Below are 18,752 nucleotides of genomic sequence, written 5' to 3'. Positions count from 1 at the left end.
TCCTTTCAACTACTTTCCCTGGGATGATCAAATGGCTGAACATTCTCCAATTGTCTAACATATAATGCAAAAATGCAGAGTGATAAGAAGAGAGTGACAACAGGTGGGCAAGAGAGAAGTTCAAAAGGGCCGCAATGATAGACCACCTACACAATACCAAAAGTCTCAAATCATTTGTCATGTTCCTAGCAATAACTATAAAAACATTTTACAAAGGAGTAAATGACAGTTTATCCTTAGACAAAGGTTGAGAGTTATTTAGAAAATGAACTTTTGAAAATAAAATTGTCCCTGAGGCTGATATTATGAAAGATAGAACCAGAGAATTTTCCTCGGATTGCAGAGGCTTGCCGTTGGCGATAAATGCAGTTGTTGGAGCCATGAGTTTAAAAAGACTGAAGATGAGTAGAGCCTCTCCATTCGTCCAAAAACATGGCAAAACCAAGGCCATTTTCCATGGAAATCCACTGTAATTTTTATCAGAAATCTGGAGGCACCGCAAAAATCAACAAACTTTTATAAAGAAAACGAAAATTCTAGTTTTGTTGCAGCTGGACTACAATATACTATATTTAGCAAACTTGACTATTTTTTTTATAAAATAGTATTAATCAACAACAAAAAGACAACACATTTGAAATTCAAGAATCAGAGAATTGAAAAACTCTGCGTGTGCGTCCCCACTCACACAGTTTTATTGTTCAATGAAGACAACAAACAATAAGCAAAATACCTATAAAGGCAGGCTTGACTTTTTGAAAGAAAATATTTGCTCCAAGAACCTCAAATCTCTATTCTTCCAAAATGGAAATGAATGTTTTAATAAAAATCCATATGTTTATATCTGGAGACTGTTCGAAGAATGTTTTAATAAAAATCCATATGTTTATATCTGGAGACTGTTCTTTTCAATTAGTTTCCCTGGGATGATCAAATTGCTGAACATCTCTCAATCGTCTAACAAATAATTCAAAGGTGCAAAGTGATGACAGGAGGGCAAGAGGGAATTTCTTTTCAAAAGGGAACGCATTAAGGCTTAACTAATGGTAAATATGTTATTGCTCTGATTATGAAATATTTTAAAAGATTTTATTTTTGGATGTTTTTCTTACAAAGTTAAAAAAAAATCACTATATAAATATTTAAAATCACATATCAATATTGCAACTATATCTATAAATTATAAATTATGGCATAAAATATGCGAGATAATTATCCATATGACATTATATTACATTAAGTTATGGTCTCATCAAATATTTGAAAATTATTTTTTTAATAATATTGAAAAATAAATATTCATTTCTCAAAATTAAACCTAATAAGTTGGGTTAGTCAATACTAAATTAATAGTGATCAACATAATTAGACTAATAAAATATATACTTTTACATAAATTAAATGCCCAAATAACTATAGGGAAAACAAACCCTGTAATTTTTAAAATATATTATCATTATAATGTTTCAAAACCATTTCACTGATTTTTTTAGTAAATACTCAAATAATTGTAAAAGCAAGCCTTGCAATTTTTAAAATATATTATTATTATAAAGCTAGAGGGGGTAGAGTATGTATGCCTTCGTAGACTTAGCAACTTAGCAATATCGGTGCCCGAAGGTGGGTCCTTTGTCCTACAAACAAGAGGTTCTCATGCACCAATTTGGTGGGTCCTTTGTCCTACAAACAAGAGGTTCTCATGCACCAATTTGATATGTGGCTTGGCCACGACTTCTCATGCACCAATTTGGTATGTGGCTTGGCCACGACTTTAAAATTGGATAATAATATTTTTTTCAAAACCATTTTCCTGATTTTCATTTTTTTTAATAAAGAAGGGGTACAGTGTGTATGCCCATTGTCCCACAAACAAGGGGTCTCATGCACCAATTTAGTATCTTGCTTGGCCATGATTTTACAATTGGATAACAATAATTTTTTCAAAACCATTTTCCTGATTTCCATTTTTTTTTAATAAAGATGGAGTAGAGTATGTATGCCTTCGTAGACTTGTGGGTCCCTTATCTCACAAACAAAAGAGTCTCATACACCAATTTGATATTTGGGCCATGACTTTAAAATTAGATAATAATAATTTTTCAAAACTATTTTCCTGATTTTAGTTTCTTTTAATAAAAAGAATAGAATATATATGCTTTAGTACAAATAAATAAACAAAAATATCTGGGCACTAATTTGATATCCGGCTTGCCCATAACTTTGGATAATAAAATTTTTTCAGAACCATTTTCCTTTGTTTTTTCTAATAATGTATTTAATAATGGTTTGTCATTTAAGTTATATTAAAACCATTTTCCTCGATGGAAAGATGGTTTCATAGGTTTCGAAGGCTCGTGGCATATACTCTGCTCATTTTCCTAAATTTCGAAACCATTTGTTTCCATTTCGGAAAATATAATTACGAAGAAATTAAGACCGTTCCAGTTAAACCTGATACTTAAGTTAGGGGAGCTCTGGGTTATACCGTTAAAAACACTGAAAGGTCTGCGTCATATCTATCGGTAAGGTGTTCCTGCCAGACTAAATATTTTCGATCATCTTAAATTTTCAAATGAATTTTAGCTTCAAATTTGCATTTCTGTTCATGCTTTTGAATTAGGTTTTTTTTTATTCATGTCTCCCGGCAGGCAGAGACGATTTTTATTTTTTGTGGTTCTACCTCATCTTATAACCATGCTCGAATTTGATATTTGCATGTGGGTGGTGATAAACCGTTTGAAATGCTATGCATAATTAAAATACAGTAGTGTATTCTTGAAAAAGAAAGAAAGACGGAGTCCATGCTTGCTCTATTAATTGATATATTATCCTCAGAGTCCACAGAGTGAACAGTGTTTGGTCTCCAAGGTGTTTACTATTTAGGGCATATGCATTAGGTTTGTAGCCTCTGGGGATTTCTTACTTGTATATAGTGTAGTTAAAATGGTGTTTTCCCTGATCGTGACATGGGAGAAAAAAAACAGGGCATCACTTTACGGGCTCTTTTGAACAAAACTATATACTCTGTACATGCCTCGTGATTCCTCTATGGCTTGTGGTTGCTATCTATGTGATGTCTATAATTGCAAGCCATCTTCTTATAGTGGCATATCTATATGATAGGGTTTCACTCACTTTATTAATCTCGTTCCTCTTCCTCCCGGAGACGCAGTGGGGGACTATGTTCTGCTTTCGAAGAATTTCTAGACTATTGTTATGGATGTCTTCATGAAAACATTTCCTTGGAATAACAAGAGGGAAATAACACCTCACTGATATACAATAGAGCATTCTCAACATACTAAGACTCCACAACTGATGTGAGGAAATGTGTTTTAAAATTATGGAGAAAGTTGGTGTTGTCGCAGAATCTTGATAGTATAAGAGAATGCTAATGCTACTTTTACTTGTCGCAGAATGTTGATAGTATAAGAGAATGCTAATGCTACTTTTACACTTCAAGTTCAGACCAAGCTACTTCTACATAATAGTAAATACATAACATGGTTGCCAGTTTGAATTGATGTAATACCTTTTTTGGAACTTAGTCTTGGATAACAATACATGTAAACTACTGCAAGAGTAGATAACTGCTGGATACTTAATTTTGTGGGTGGTATAATCATATACTATGTAGGCTTGTTCTAGGTCTATTGGAATAGATTTGGTATCTTCATGGGACTCAACCTTAAGAAAAGAGTATGTGACTACTACTGCAAGAGCAATTTCACTCATTGTACATAATACATATTAGTTTGTGGGCAGTTTAATTGCAGACATGTTGTTAGCAGGGTGAAGGAAATAGTGCCTCCTAAAGACGCTATCAAGCTGCTTCCATTTTTCATTTAAAAACAAATGCAAAGAATCTCATGTCTAAAGATGATCTAAGTGCCCAGGAGTAGGGTTTGGAGGCAACCATGATTTCCAAAGATTTCCTCACTTATGATACATATTTTGAGTTAACAAATATATTTAGCAGATTAAAGCATGGTATTTGATCTGAACAACACATTCAAAGTAAATAGTCAAATATGGTATATCAACCACAAGGAAACAATACGTATGCAATATATTCAAATAGTGAAGCGTGGTGTATGAACAGAACAAAACATTTAATATAAACAATCTGTGTAAAGAGATTTACCCGAGATGCTCAACTTGTATTTTAATGCCGAGTAAAATATATGCAAAGTATTAAAATGAATTCTAGGACTGTAAAGTGTCGGGTTAGAGAGTATTACGATATATTGTTGGGTGTGAAAATTTCAAGAAATTGCCTCTTAATGCAATTCCAGAAATTTCACCTCGAACTTGAGGTTCCTTGGATCTATTTCCTTTGAACTTTCATCTGTAGGGCTGAATCTGAAATTTAAATTACAGCAGCATATATTTCACTTCTGCTAACCAAATACGCAAGCCATCCCAAGAAAATCAACACCAAATGATTGTACTTCAAGAGAAATATTTTTCCAGCCCTTAGGGCAGAAATCCCAATGTATAACAGGCTTGAAAATCACTTAATTGCAGAGATTTATTACAGCCAAAAATCTGCCCACTTAGCTTCTATAAGTTTGTCAAAATGGTTAACAAAATCAACTAGCTGTTTATGACAAAAATCTGCATACCAAACAGCCTTAGAAACTGCTCATTCACCATGAGATTATAAGCTGAAAATCAGATATGCCAGTACTCAAAATTGGGACTGCAAAGCATGCTTCATATATACATAAGATGAAGTTACAAGTACATACCAACAGCTTATCACAAGCTGGTACTAGAAAATCTTAAACCTTATCACACGCTAGGACTGTCCAATGCCCTCCAAATCCTACCTAGGGCAACCACAACAAGCTAGTACCCCACTGTCAAACCCTAGCCAATAACTCTTCCTAGCTAGGAATCACTTCCAACCACAGCTGGTCACTCCACTAAAGATCCACAACTAGCAAGTCCGCTTTGGCTTTTACACTTCATACAAGTGTACATGAGAAAACAAGATAGTATCATAGTCTTCAACTATCTTCTCCATATCTTGCACTCCAAGTAGTCCTAGGAGTTCAAATGCCACAAAACCCTAGTCTTCACTCACAAGAACCACAAGAACAAGTGCTCCCTTTGCTCCTTTAGGGTTTCTTCTGAACCTTAGCTTTTGTTGTCTTCTGAGGACAACCTATAATCCCCACATCTTGCTTGCATCAACAGAAGAAGCCTAGCACACTAAACAACAATGCAAAGTACAATGAAGAAGTACATATGAAATAGACAAGTTTGCTTTGGTACTCACATCTTTAATAATGATGATGTGATCAATGGGATGAATGAAAAGTATCTCATTCATATATATATATATATGGATATGGATAGATAGATAGATAGATAGATAGATAGGCAACAAAGGCCAACATTGGCAAAGTAGACAATGTTCACAAACAAGCAACCCAACTAATCACTAGATAAGGCCCACATGTGAAGTGCTCCAACTCCATGGTGGCATATGTCCAACTCCAAGGTAAACATGTCTATCAAGCAAGGGCGTTGGGGTGAGCGCTATTTGAGAAAGGTTCAATGCTCCTCCAAGGGTCTCCACTACTCCAACTTTCCTTTCTAAGCTATGTGCTCCTTCGAGTCCACCACACCTCCATCAACACTCAACCAATGCATCCTCAAATCAAGCACAAGTCTCTATGTAGGCAACCAAGTGTCCACTTGTTAAATTTCCATGAAACTCTACAACTACTTAGATGAATAACTGAAAACTAAAATCTAGTTTACTTTCACCAAGAAACAGAGCCTCTTAACAACTTATAAGCAACAAAATAAAATCACAGAGATAAAAACACATGCACAAATTGACACACTTATTTTTTCAGGAAACCCAACAAGGAAAACCTGCTTGCTTGATGTGGCTATTTTATTGATTGCCCATGGAGCAATTGAATCTATTACAAAGCAATCTGTCTCCTTGAGAAAGCGTTCTACTTCTCACACTATATCTCAGCTAATACAATTGATCTTGGCCTTCCTTGATCACTACTTGATCTTGGTTCTTGCACACAATTGATCATTTGTTGCCTCCTTGACTTGCTCTGCAAACTGCGCTGTCTTGCTTCAATTCTGCTCCTCCCTTCCTTGCACACTTGGCCTTCTTATTCCTTGCGCTGATCTCCTATTTCCTAGCACACTTTTGGCCCAATTTCTTAGCGTACTTCATCTCCTATTTTTTAGGACCCCATCTCCAAACAACTTGTGCACAACCAATTCTCATAAATTCTAGCACACTTGTGGCTCCTATTTCTTAGGACACAATTCCTGCTCCAGAATCAAGGCTCTCTCACAAACTTGTGAGTTCTGTCTTGTCACAAATCTTTGTGCACAAAACAATTATAATTTACTTGTGCCTTCATCCTCTCTTTATAGGTGAACTTCAATCCATGCAAGGAGGCCCAACTAAATTTAAAACTCGAGCTTTGATAGCGAGTTAACTGAGTGTTACTTGCTTTCCTTCCAATCATCATTGGAGTTGTTAACTCGTGCTCTCTCCAATCAACACTAGAGATCTAATTCACTCTTCCTTCAATCAAGATTGAATACTAACTTGCTCTAACTGAACTACTAATTGCCACCTCGTTCTATAGTCAAACTGATGAAGACTTCAACTTAATTGAAGCTCCAACCCAACACATGCTAATTTGATGATTATTTCAGTAAACTGGAAATAACTCATCCTAACTGAAGTCTAACTCATGAGGACAATTCGAGGTCTTCACTAGCTAAGGCACAAGCCAGAAGTCCTTGCTAGCTATATTTTCAACACCACTTGCTACCTAGGCTCAATGTCCAATGCTCCTCCTCTTAGGAAAAGAAACAAGCCCTCCATGTGCGACTCATGAAGATATCATCGTACCATGTAGGTTTCCAACCACCTAAGAAAGTGTGCCACATAAGTGTCAAGGTATAACAATCCATGAGTAAGCTATGTCCAATGTGTTGACTTGGCTAAGTAGCACAAACAAACTCTAGTTCAGAAATCAAATAGCCAAAAAGATGCCAAAAATGAGGCTCTCCTCTCCCTTTTATAATTGTTGCTCCCCTTTCCTTGTGGACTTCACGAATTCAACCTCCCCTCTTCATCACTTTCTCTCTAGTTCGATTTTTCTTAAGGAGTTCGATTTTCCCTTTTTGAGTGGCCCCCACAACCCACTACCATTTTAATTTATCTTTTTCTCCTAAGTTTAGCCTCCTTTTCTCTCCAAAATTAAGTGGTGCCTCCAAAATCCACTTTTTCCTAAGTTTCATATGCCAAAGTATTTATTAATCACCAAAATTGCAAAATTGGGAATTCTTCTTAGCAAAATTATTTATTGGGGACATGACATACATCCTCATACCTTCGGTAGGGCCTGGAAATGCACCCTGGGAAGTTGATGCAACTAAAAGAAAGGAAAAAGTGTATGATGGCCAAAAGAAAAACAAAAGAAAAATCAAAATGCAAAAGATGGCTGAGATTTACAAATTAACACACGGGCAAAAGCCAAGCATGAGCTCGACCTCTATCATATGGCCATCACCCAATTCTTGGGCCAATGTTGCCCTATCTCATAGAAGACAAGGAACCCTTGCATGTCCCAACCCTTGATGGGCAATGAATTGCCCCATCCTAAAGGGGGTAATAACTGCTATACATCATACAAAGCAAGCTCTCATTCCTTGAGCTACGAGTAGTAATACAAGGAAAAGTCAAGAAAAAGTAAAAGGCAATATAGAGGGGTGGAAAAACAAAGGCCGAGGTAACTCATGCATCCACGATTGCTCCCTCCTCACATCTATACACCCAGGATGAGGTATTCCATCATAGCTGGTCCCTTTGACCATGGCACTTGGCCATGGAGTTCTTTCCCCTCTATTCCATCATTATTCACATGGCACCTATCGATTGAAGGGTGGACCAAGGACATGTCACTTCCTTTTGGGGTAGAAAACACATAATAGGGTTGTCTATTAACCACTCCAACCTAGGGACGTAACACCATTACGTGACCAAGGCCCCAAATTTGGAAAAAAAACCACATATTAAGTGTTATTATGCCCATTTATTTCAAGCTTGGTTCACGTAGATGCAATAATGATTAATTTACCTGATGATGAAAGTTGCAACACTGGATATTGTGTGTAATTGGCAGTGGTTCCATCTATAGGTCTGGGCAACTTAACCGGGGTCCAGGTCCTCTAGAGGGACATATTGACACCCACAGGAGATGCGTTGAGAGCCATGGGACTTCGGACAACTATAGAGCATCACTTGTTTCCATGGGCACCTTCAACACCCATAGAGCTTCTGCACTTTTCCCTATATTATTCAAGGGATGATGCACTTGGACCATCACGCCCCCAACCAACTTAGCAGTACTATAGGGTCAGGTGGTTAATGCAAGGCCCAGACTGCTGATTTGTGTAGCTTGAGAGGTACTCCTACAACCCCTCGGGTATTGGGTTTGTGAGGAGTTGACCCACAAAAGGGCTTTGTGGGTGATGTACCCAAGCAATGGGCTTTGGACCCAAAGTTGTGGGCAAGGAACCAAGTGGAAAAATAATTGCTTGTTCATTGATTGCATGAGGGCACCCTTGAAGGGCTAAGGGGTGTTAGTTTCTGTAGCATTGGATGTGTTCTAGCCACTAAATTTGGTGGAGAGGCTAGAATACATGAGATCTCCAAAACCCAGAAATTGTTTATGGAAATCCCACCTAGAGATGACGTAATTAGATTATTAACTATTTTTTTAATGTTTCATAAGTCTAAACTTAGCGAAATTGGTTAATTAATCAGAATTAATGAAGTCAAGGTGAATTTTCTCTAGAAACTCACACAGATTGATCCAGAGATGATCTGAGCCATCGATTAATATTTAATCTTGGCCTTTAGAGTCTCAACAGGAAGATATAAGAAGGGATCGATGTGGTGATGGAGAATACACCAGAGTCACTTGGAGAATTTGATTTTCTAGAGTAGCAACAGTCAGTTGTTGGAGAGTTGGAGCTTCAGTAAGGAAGCTGAGACAATGAGGGGTAGGGACAGTGAGTCTGGAGGAAGATTTCCAGATCTAGTGAGTGCATTTGCAGAAAGGTAGAAGAGCCACAGTGAGGTTGACAAAGGGATTGCGCAGTAGCCTCTAAAGGCAGTTCGATTTGCAGATTCAGTGTTCCGGTGGCAGAATAATTTTGCAAAGGTCAGGAGAAGCGTTTCCAGAGTTAGTGGCAAACAAAAGAAGCAGCTCAGATTAAGATCTAGGCCGTATGGATTATAACCTGTGTAGAGTCCACACAGAGGGTGACACAGGGAAATTCGTAGAGGGTTTCAGAGGTCAATCTTAATAGCTGAATTTTCCTGTGGGGTGAGGAAATTTCTCACTAGATTTTTGTCAGTATTTTTCTCTGTAGGATTGTCAGATTCGACATCCAGACTATTGTACTTAGATTCAATCTTGCAGGAAGCGTCCCCCCCCCCCCGATTCTAAGGCCCGAAGCACGTCCCGTGCGGATGTGTCCAGGAAGCATCCCCGGAAGCGTGCTTCCAAAATTCGGAAGCGCGCTTCCGCCTGTTTTGGACGCTTCCGGACGCTTCCGCATGTTTTGGACACTTCCTAGATGCTTCGGCCTGTTTTGGACGCTTCCTGGACGCTTCCACTTGTTTGGGATGTTTGTTTAGAGTATAAATGCAATATATATATATATATATATATATATATATATATATATATATATATATATATAGCAGACGCTTCGCTTCCTAGATTTTTGGAAAATGACGCTTCCTCGTCCCCGCTTCCAAAAAACATCCCCGCTTCGTCCTCGCTTCGTGCAACATTGCTTAGATTATTGTACTTAGGTTTCACTATTGCATAATAATAAAACCCTCAACTACTGCACTGGTTTTCTCGCATTGGGTTTTTCTGGGGACATTTGTCCAAAAATAATTGTGTCAATTTTATTGTGTGTGTGTGTGCTAGATTTTCTTAGTTTCGAGCGCTATATTTTCTTTCGCAGTTTATTTGTGAAAATTGCAGTAGAGAATTATTCGTTGTTTGTGTGGGAAAATAAATTGTTGAATTAAATTAACAATTAGAAGAATAATTTCCAGTTGCTACAATAGATGAAGTTTTCACAAGGGGGACATAAGGCAACCATGGAGTGTCTTGATCAAATGAAAGAAAACAATTTTCTTATGAGAGTTGTGGTTTTTGTCAACAAGATCAAGTCAGCCTAGGCTTGAGTGGTGCCCCTTGAGGGCTAATTGATTCCCTCATGAAGACTATAAGATGGAAAGAGATGAAGCTCATTTTTTCACCATCCATGAAGCATTCTTCTCAAGTGTGTTTGCTCTTAAGAGTGCGAAAAGGTCTCAAGAAAGTACAGAGCCTATGGAGGATGAAAAAATGGAGTTAGAAGGTTTGTCTCATTTCTGATTTGGTGGACGAGTTTGCTCAGCCTAGGGGAGAGTATCTCTGTGTATTTTTGGCCCTCAAAGAAAGGCATGTTCTATGCTAATTGGAGGTCTGTTTCGTGCCCTAGTTAGGGCTTCTTCCTGTGCCTAATAGTCGTACGAATTTGCCCTAGTAAGTGTGTATTTTCTTGCTCAAGTTTATGTCCTGTGGAGAGGACTAAGTGTGGGAAGATCTTTGTGAGAAGGTGAAAAGCTACAGTGATCCGAGACTATGATTGACCTGTGTTTAGGCCAAGTTTTGTCTCAGATATGGTAACTATGTTTAGGCCGCATATTTCAGGAGTAAAAGGGGCCCAAAGTCTGTGATCAAGTGGACAAGAAAGGCATGAAGAAGGTAGGGCAGAAGTGGACTGTTACAGTGGAAGAAGAAGGGTATTGGAGAGCTGTTACGTTTGAGGTTGAATGCTGTAGGTGATGGCAGTGGTTTAAGGTTTGTTCATAAGCATTGTTGAACGACAGTTAGAGCAACCTAAGAACAATGCCTTTGTGGAGTTGAGGACTGTTAAGTGGTTGTGTTTTTGTGTGCCATAGATCGGTCTTCCTTAGTGCGATTAAGGAGTTGTGAGTGGGCTGATTGGAAAGCCCTAAGGTGACAAAGGAGCACACTTGTCACTATGTGACGGTAGCTTGATTTAACCCTAAGCCTGGTCATCTTTGGAGCAACAGAGAGACATGAAGAGGGCATTGAAGACCTTATGAGTTGGCAATCTTGGAGGAGAAGGAGAGGAGCTAGAGGGCAGACTTATATGAGCCTATGGTCAGTCATCCTTGGAGCAACATGAGTGATTTATAGAGGCAGTTTGAACTTTGAGGAGCTAAAGATGCAAGCAATTTGAAGTTGCAAAAGTTTTGTGAGCAACAAAAGAAGTGGCAAAGGACCTGCCAGAAGTGTTCAAGGTATGTGAACCAAAGGGGTTGAGTTGAGCGTTCCTTCAACAAGTCAAGTGAATCTTGGTCAGGGTAGATTGGTGATCATAAGTGCTTGATCCCAAGCCCTAGTTATTCTTGTATCAGGGCTAATTGTAAGGGCCATGATCTCTAGTAAGGAAGCCCTACGTTTGTTGTATTAAAGTTTGTAATATAACAAGTTTGGGTTAAAAATTGTCTTGTTTACTAAATTGATTCACTGCTGTACATATTCCGTTGTGCAAAGTGCTTGTGTTGTGGCATTTTAGTGTGTTTGTGATCTTGATCTTAGACATAAACCTGATTTTGAAGTGCTGAGGAAAAATCAACACAGACGATGTTTGTCTCATGCTTTGAGACATGGGAGGGCTAGCACCATCTTTAGTGCCCTCAATGTTGGAGTAGAGATAGAGATTACACCACTTGGAGACCCATGAGACCCAATTTTGTGCCCCAAACCCACATTTGGGGCCCACATGATGATTTACACCAAGATATAGGGGCCAGTCCCTAGATCTTGATTTTAGAGGTCTTCTATACTCGTCATGGCACCAAAAGACCTCAACATTAGCCCTCAACAAGCCCACACAAGCATGATATCGTATTTTGACTAGCATTTGTGGAGATAAAATCAAATTTGCAAAAGTTACTAGGTTACGTTGTGACCTAGGCGATTACTTGCACATTGTTTTATGATTAGAGAGGCTTGTAGGCTAAATTAGGATGTGATAGAGCACATTTATATTAGAGATCTCTCATTTGATCTCTCATCATCATCACTCATTGGAATTTTGACCTCCTTAGAAGAATTCACACTTGCTCTTTTGTGGACTATATTGGATCTTGGATGCATTTTGATGTTTGGAGTTGATTTTTGGATATTCTTTGGATTAATGGATGGATTTCTTGCACATTGTCTTGTAAGTACTCTCACTTGTTGAAGATTATTTTTCTATGTCTAATGATGGAATGATTCTAGCTCATGCTAAATCGTGCCCTAATTTTATTGAAGATTAATTGAATGCTTGCTCAATGAATGTTGCATGCATTACTCCTACATGACATGTTAAGAATTTTCCTAGTGGTGAACTCCTAGTAGCCCTCCCATAAAACTCCATTATCTCATTAAGTGGGCACATGCTTGAAATTTGTTGCTAGGGCATCAAATTTCTGCCTCCTTGGAAACAAGATTAGCTATTTAACACATCCTTGACCCCATATGTGCAAAGGACAAGGCACTAGTCCAAATTGTTGGTGATCACTCTCACATTTTCTCCATACTCTCCAAAATTTCGGTCCTTTGAAGGCTAGAGAAGAAATCTAGTGCTTGGTGCAAATTTCTAGGGAAGGAGGATTTTGGTGGTTGGAAAACCTAAACATCAAGTCAGTAGGGTTTGCCACAAAACTTATCAATTTGGTGGGCATCCACTTCAATTTCGTCCACAAATTCTCTTGCCCTAGGTGTTTTCCCTAAACGGGAAACCCTAGTTTTTGTTCCCTTAACTTAAGGACTTTCTTGAAGGTTTCATAAGACTTGGCTTAGCTAATACATATAGTAAGGGACCTTTTCTCCTTGCATTGATCTTGAGTTACTCCAACACTCATCAAATCAATCAAACCCTAGGTCTTGTGCCTTCAATTCTAGGTATCTTCATAGAAAGCGAATTGCTTCCTTGTGAAGCCTTGAATGAAAATTGTGTCTTTCGTGAAGACCTCCTAGTGAGATCGTTTAATACTTCAACCCTAGAATACCTATTATAAGTGATCTCTTTCCTACCAAGACTCCTCCCATTGGTGAAAGTCTATAAATAGCAAGGGGTTTTGGATGTGGTTATAGTGGGTCATTACCTCATTCTTTCTTATAGGTTTAGTTTATACCTTGTAGGGTTTCCCTCTCCAAGGCTTGCTAGATTTTGTGGCAACAGGATCATGATGGCAAAGTTTAGGATTGTTAGAGGTGCTCTAGGTGTTAAGCAGTGAGGAGGGTTTTGATGGGAAAGTCCCAAATGTGAGATTAGGAGACTAGAGATACTTTATTTTTTAAGCCCTAAGAAGGGATGTAAACATAGAGTTTTGTTTAAACTTATAAAACTATGAAAGTTGAGATGTTTTACATGTGAAACTGTGATACAAAGCCTCATTAACATTCAACACCCAATATTCCAATTGACCATGTGGTAAGGTTGTGGAGGAAAACCCCTTGATATGTTACCCAAGTTGGAGAGTAATGACATTTTGATAAAATGCATAAGAATAGTATTTATGGGTAGGAAAGTCCTATCCAACAATTAGAATGGTTGATACTTTACTAATGATTGAGATGGTTGGCACTTCAACTTTTGTTATGCCGTGATGGCTTGATTCCTTAGCTGCTTATTGATTGGCTATTCAAGCTTCAATGTTGGTATTGTAGTCCTCCTTTCATGTCAGCCCATATGAACACTTGCATCTATTCATTTTTCACTTTCTTAATTTGCAATTCATAACATACTTACCATGTATGAATTTAGAGACAGTGCATTGCAAAATAAATCATATGGGAAGAAGCTAGCATAGAAAAATATAGGAGTATACATCTCGCTAATACAAAAAACTTGCAGATTCTTCAAAATTTTTAGAAAGTAAAAATATGCAGAACATATAGAGTTAAAATTAAATAGCATGGAATCTTCATTGAAACTTGAAAGTAACATTATTCACATGTGATCTCAACATTAAGTGTTCTTGGTCAATATATGAAGTCCTCAAAATGAAAAAATGACATTTTTGGATACCTTATTTTTTAAATAGTTTTGTTGTTTCGATTCGAATCATAGGCTGAATTCAAGGGTGAATCACATGGTATAGGTTTAATTTGATACAATTAGTGATATGTTGACCATATAGAATTTGAATTTTGACAAGTTTTGTTGAATTCAAATTCACAATTCAATTGAACTTTCTAACTATGGTTCACGTGCTTCCCAAAAAGAGAAGTCATGATTTATTTTGTAGCACAACTGTTTGTGTTTTTGAGCTTGCATCTATGGGCCTCTTTAGGACCCATAATGGGAGTTGTGGTCTTGCTTGTGTTGTGATTGTGGACTTGCAATGGAGAGTGATGATCTTTGATGTGGTGCAATTGTGGTGTTTGTGAGGTTCAAAATATTTTTGTTGCAATCTTCATCGAGGAACCATACATTGGCCCCCTATTTTTTAATGTATGTTTCCAGGCATTATGCTTCCTGTGTATACAAGTGTGGCATGCAATTACCTTTGAGATTTAGTTGGATGGCATTAGCTTGTCACTTGTGGAAGCCTTTGATTGTTGGCTTGAGTGGGCTAGGGAAAGTTTTAGTCAAAAAAACTTTAGTGTATATTCATAAAATGCTTCTATGAAACAAAAAATTCTCATCTTAACAAAGTTGTGGAACCGATATAAGGCTTATTTTGATGCTAGAAGTAATACAACAAAACAAGGGTTATATTAGGCCTTTGCTTTTACACAAAGAAAACTTTAAATCTTTATGGTTCTGGGTCTAGGATTGAATAATTCTCCTTTGAGGGAACAAATATATAGAAACCAATTTTTAGTAAAACAAAAAGTTAGTTGCTCCCTAACAAGTTAGGTATGTTTCCTTTGACTTAGTTACTTATAAGGGGTGCAAGATTTTACAACATTGGATCAATTTGTTGCCTCAAGCATCCCCATTCTACTCCACAACTCTCTTATTGGGTCTTGTTGCCGCAAAATCTATGAAGCCTAGTGCAAAGCCCCACTAGGCAGAACCATACCTTAGGGCAACAAGAGATCGATTGCCACTATCAGCTTAGCAACCTTTCTCCCGCTATTTATTGGTATTCAACCACAATGGAGGCTTCCCCAAATGCTCACCTAAAGGATATTCAATGAGAATGGCTTAAGCTAATTGAATTAGGTCTAAAGTTTGGGATATAATATTGACGAAGCCTAGAAGGCCTGAGTAATCTTTGCCAAACTTCACGTATTATGTTCCTAGACTGATTATATGGCTGTTATAAGTTAGGGTTTTGTAAATTTTCAACGATAAGGCAAGCAATGTCATGTAACAACCCAAAGAAAAGGTCTCCCAATGATTAATCAACAAAAAGGGGGAAGACCTTCAAATTGATACCTAGGTCTAGGGTTTATAATGCAGTTTTATGGCTGAAGCTATGCATAAACAACAAAAAGAATGATAATGTTGGCCTTAAAAGAGGGATTGAACATGCATATAATTCTAGATTTTGCTTTTATGTAATTATTAAATGCATCTCGTACTTTAAAGACAATAATACATCAAACATAAATTACTTTTTAGCTAAGTCACTTGACACAGGGATTCGGGATTCGTAGGATACAGGGATTCGAGTGTCGTATTCGGACACGTTGACCCCCCGGAATAGGACACGTAGGATACGGGGATTCGAGTGTCGGATTCAGACACGTAGGATTCGTTATATATTATTTTATTATATATATATTAAAAATTAGATTTTTCTTACACAAATTCTCATTAATGATACAAATTCATTGGTTTCAAACATAAATCTTCATCTAGATGTTAGTTTTACTGTTTATAAAGTAAGTTAGTAACATTATAGCACGCATAGTACATACAAAATTCAAATATCTGCATAAACCCTCACAAACCTCACAAACCCTCCCAAACCTCATAAACCCTCACAAACCCTCATAAATCTCATAAACCCTCCCTCATAAACCTCGTAAACCCTCACTTTTTTGGGATTCGAATCCCAAAATCGGGACACAACTGAGATTTGATCGTGTCCTGTTAGGACACGTCGTGTCCCATTTTTGGATTCGAATCGTGTCAGATTCGTGGGATTCAGACACGTGGCCTGTTTTGGACGAATCCGGTTTCATAGCTTTTTAGCAACATTTCACATAAAACTCTAGCCCTAACCCTAAATATCGAGGAATTAGAAAGAAAAAGGATGAATTTTAAGAAAAGAGTTGATCAACACTACTACGACTAGTGCCTTGTTCTAGATGGGCTTAACAGAGTCTTCTAGGGCAAAAATCACTGAGAATGATTTTGTTGAAGTAGGGGGGGATGACTAGGGCATCCACTTTAAAAACCTTAGCGATTTCCCTGTGAGGGGAGATTTTAATTTTAAGAGATGCACTCTCGGAGTTCTCTTAAAGATATCTAAGAAAACAATTTTACATATCATAGAGGATCAAGATTTCAATATAGATTTAGCAATTTATATCATGGCACAATTAGAAACCCTACTAAACAAATACAACATGCAAAATATAGAAAAATGTGGTAAACTTACAAAATTTTCCAAGAGAAACACTTCAATCAATCCAAGCAAAACCATCTCCAAGAGACTCGCACCATAAAAAGATCACATTTTGGCCCACAAGAGACAAGAAGACTAATTCACACTCTTTAAAAATAAAAGAGTGATGAGTGAGTGATTATGAAAAGTGAAATAAGTCATCCTCTATTTATATGAGATTTAACTTGCCTTATTTTCATAATTTTTACAAGCAAAGCCCTAAAACAAGTTTGCTTAAGTGTTCAAAAAGTGTGAACTCATAAGCTGGTCTCATTATAACTCAAACACATAACATAAATGCCAAAAACAACCCACAATTGTGGAAAATAAAGTCCGACACTATGATGTCATTCTCCATAGATGCTCAATATGCCACAAGCAAGTGACAAAATGGATCACGAGTGCTCCTCACTCAAGAAAGGCTCAAAGTGCATGTGTATGCCTCCATAAAGTGCCTCCATGGATGCCATCACAATTATGCCCTACATCACCCTTCTAAGGGAAAAAAGAGTGATGTGGCACCATCATGCTCAAGCATTGGGGTCTAAGTTGCACGAAATGCCGAAATGTTTCGGAGTTTCCCAAATGGTACGTTTAGAAACATCACTCCCAAAAATGGAAATGTCGGCGGAAATGTTATCCGAAACGTCATATATTTATATATAAAAATAAATAAGTGAACAACACATTATCTTACAAGAAAAAAAGGGATAAGACCTATAGATGACAATTTAGAAGGAAAAACAAGTCTATATTAACTCTCATAGATGATTACATGATGGTTGAGTTTCGACCGAGTTTCATCCAAGTTTCGGAGTTTTGCATATGGGTACGGCCTGAAACGTCGAATTCCTAGAAGTTTTGTGCAACATAGATTGGGGTCTCCAAGTGATGTGCAAGCATCATCTTGAGGATAATCAATCATCATCTTGGCTTAGGAGCAAGCAACATTTATCAAACAATGTCAAGGCCAACCTGGGGGCGTGCTAGGTGTTGGAAATGTAACTAGTTATGGTCTTCATAACTGTTAGTGTACTCATTTCAATATGTATCTTATGTAACAAACAAAATAAGAAAAGAAAAAGTTATTATTTAAAGCATGGGTTTCATGCTCATTATTGATGGTCTTCTAGGTAAAAGCATGTTCTTCATGTTTCTAGGGTTTGTTAGGTCATAGGATATATTGTCATGAGTCAAGAGAGTCAACATCATGTTTATAAGACCCTTTTGGGCAAAATTTATATTGTAAAAGAATTTATTTTGAGTCTAGAAAGCCCTGGAAACCTCAAATGTACAAGTTGACGCTAAAAGCTTCAAGTCAGCCTAAAGGAGGGAATTCGACCCCTTGGAAAGTCTATATAGAGGAGCAGATTCGACCTCATTTGGCACTCACCCACAAGTTCGTTCTCAAAAAAAGAAGTTTGATCTTTAGTTGGGAAGCAAGAAGACAAGAAGAGCGAAGGTCTAAAAGAAGAAAAGAATGAAGAAAACTTGTTTTTGGGCTCTATCTCTCTCACACATGCGGAGAATTAGGGTTTCTGCTGCTCCGAGGAAGGCCAAAATTGCAGGTCCGAGTTTTAGTAAGACAAGTTGCAGTATCAAGTTGTTGGAAGAGGAAATACCCTATTTTGACTTCGTTGACATTGGGAAGATTTGTCTTGCTCAGAGAAGGATCTCTTGAAGACGCTGAATTAGGGTTTCTATAGCAGCTACAAGGTTGAAGCTATGGTCGAAGTTACATATTGATGCATGATTGAGATGTGGTGATCTGATTCTATTGGAAGGGCTGACTTGGTACTTGGAGGAGAACTTGGTCTAGGATTTTGATTTTTATTGTCTCATTTGAAGCAAATTCTATAAGAAGAGAAGAGATTTTCTAGGTTTTTCCCTTGGAGGGGTTTTGCCCTGGCTTGGAGCCTAATATCTATGTCCATTGTCTTTACTGTTTTGATCTCGATATTTGTTTGATGGAAAGATCTAATAAAGAAACACAAGAAGATAAATAAGAATCACAAGCAAGTATTAAGGAATAAGGAAA

The 18,752-nt window shown here is 37.6% G+C and overlaps 1 protein-coding gene across 9 annotated transcripts in view; it reads left to right on the top strand.

Moving 5' to 3' along the window:
- The first annotated feature begins 2,283 nt into the window (after positions 1-2,283).
- LOC149141047 (uncharacterized) overlaps positions 2,284-18,752 on the top strand; it is a 103,720-nt gene continuing 87,251 nt past the window's right edge. For 5 of the 9 annotated variants that reach the window (XM_089447525.1, XM_089447523.1, XM_089447528.1 and 2 more), the window contains exon 1: positions 2,289-2,522. The gene's annotated coding sequence lies outside the window, so the exon portion shown is untranslated. Of the gene's footprint in view, positions 2,523-18,752 lie in introns of all 9 variants that reach the window. The other 4 variants (XM_089447526.1, XM_089447522.1, XM_089447529.1 and 1 more) reach the window with 3 other exon arrangements.

This window comes from Pinus tabuliformis, chromosome X (genome assembly GCF_031772625.1).
Source record: "Pinus tabuliformis cultivar Carrire ecotype Pingquan chromosome X, CPIR1, whole genome shotgun sequence".
NCBI classification, from domain to species: domain Eukaryota; kingdom Viridiplantae; phylum Streptophyta; class Pinopsida; order Pinales; family Pinaceae; genus Pinus; species Pinus tabuliformis.
Note: the sequence above shows the minus strand (reverse complement) of the source record. Positions and strands in the feature narration are given on the sequence as shown.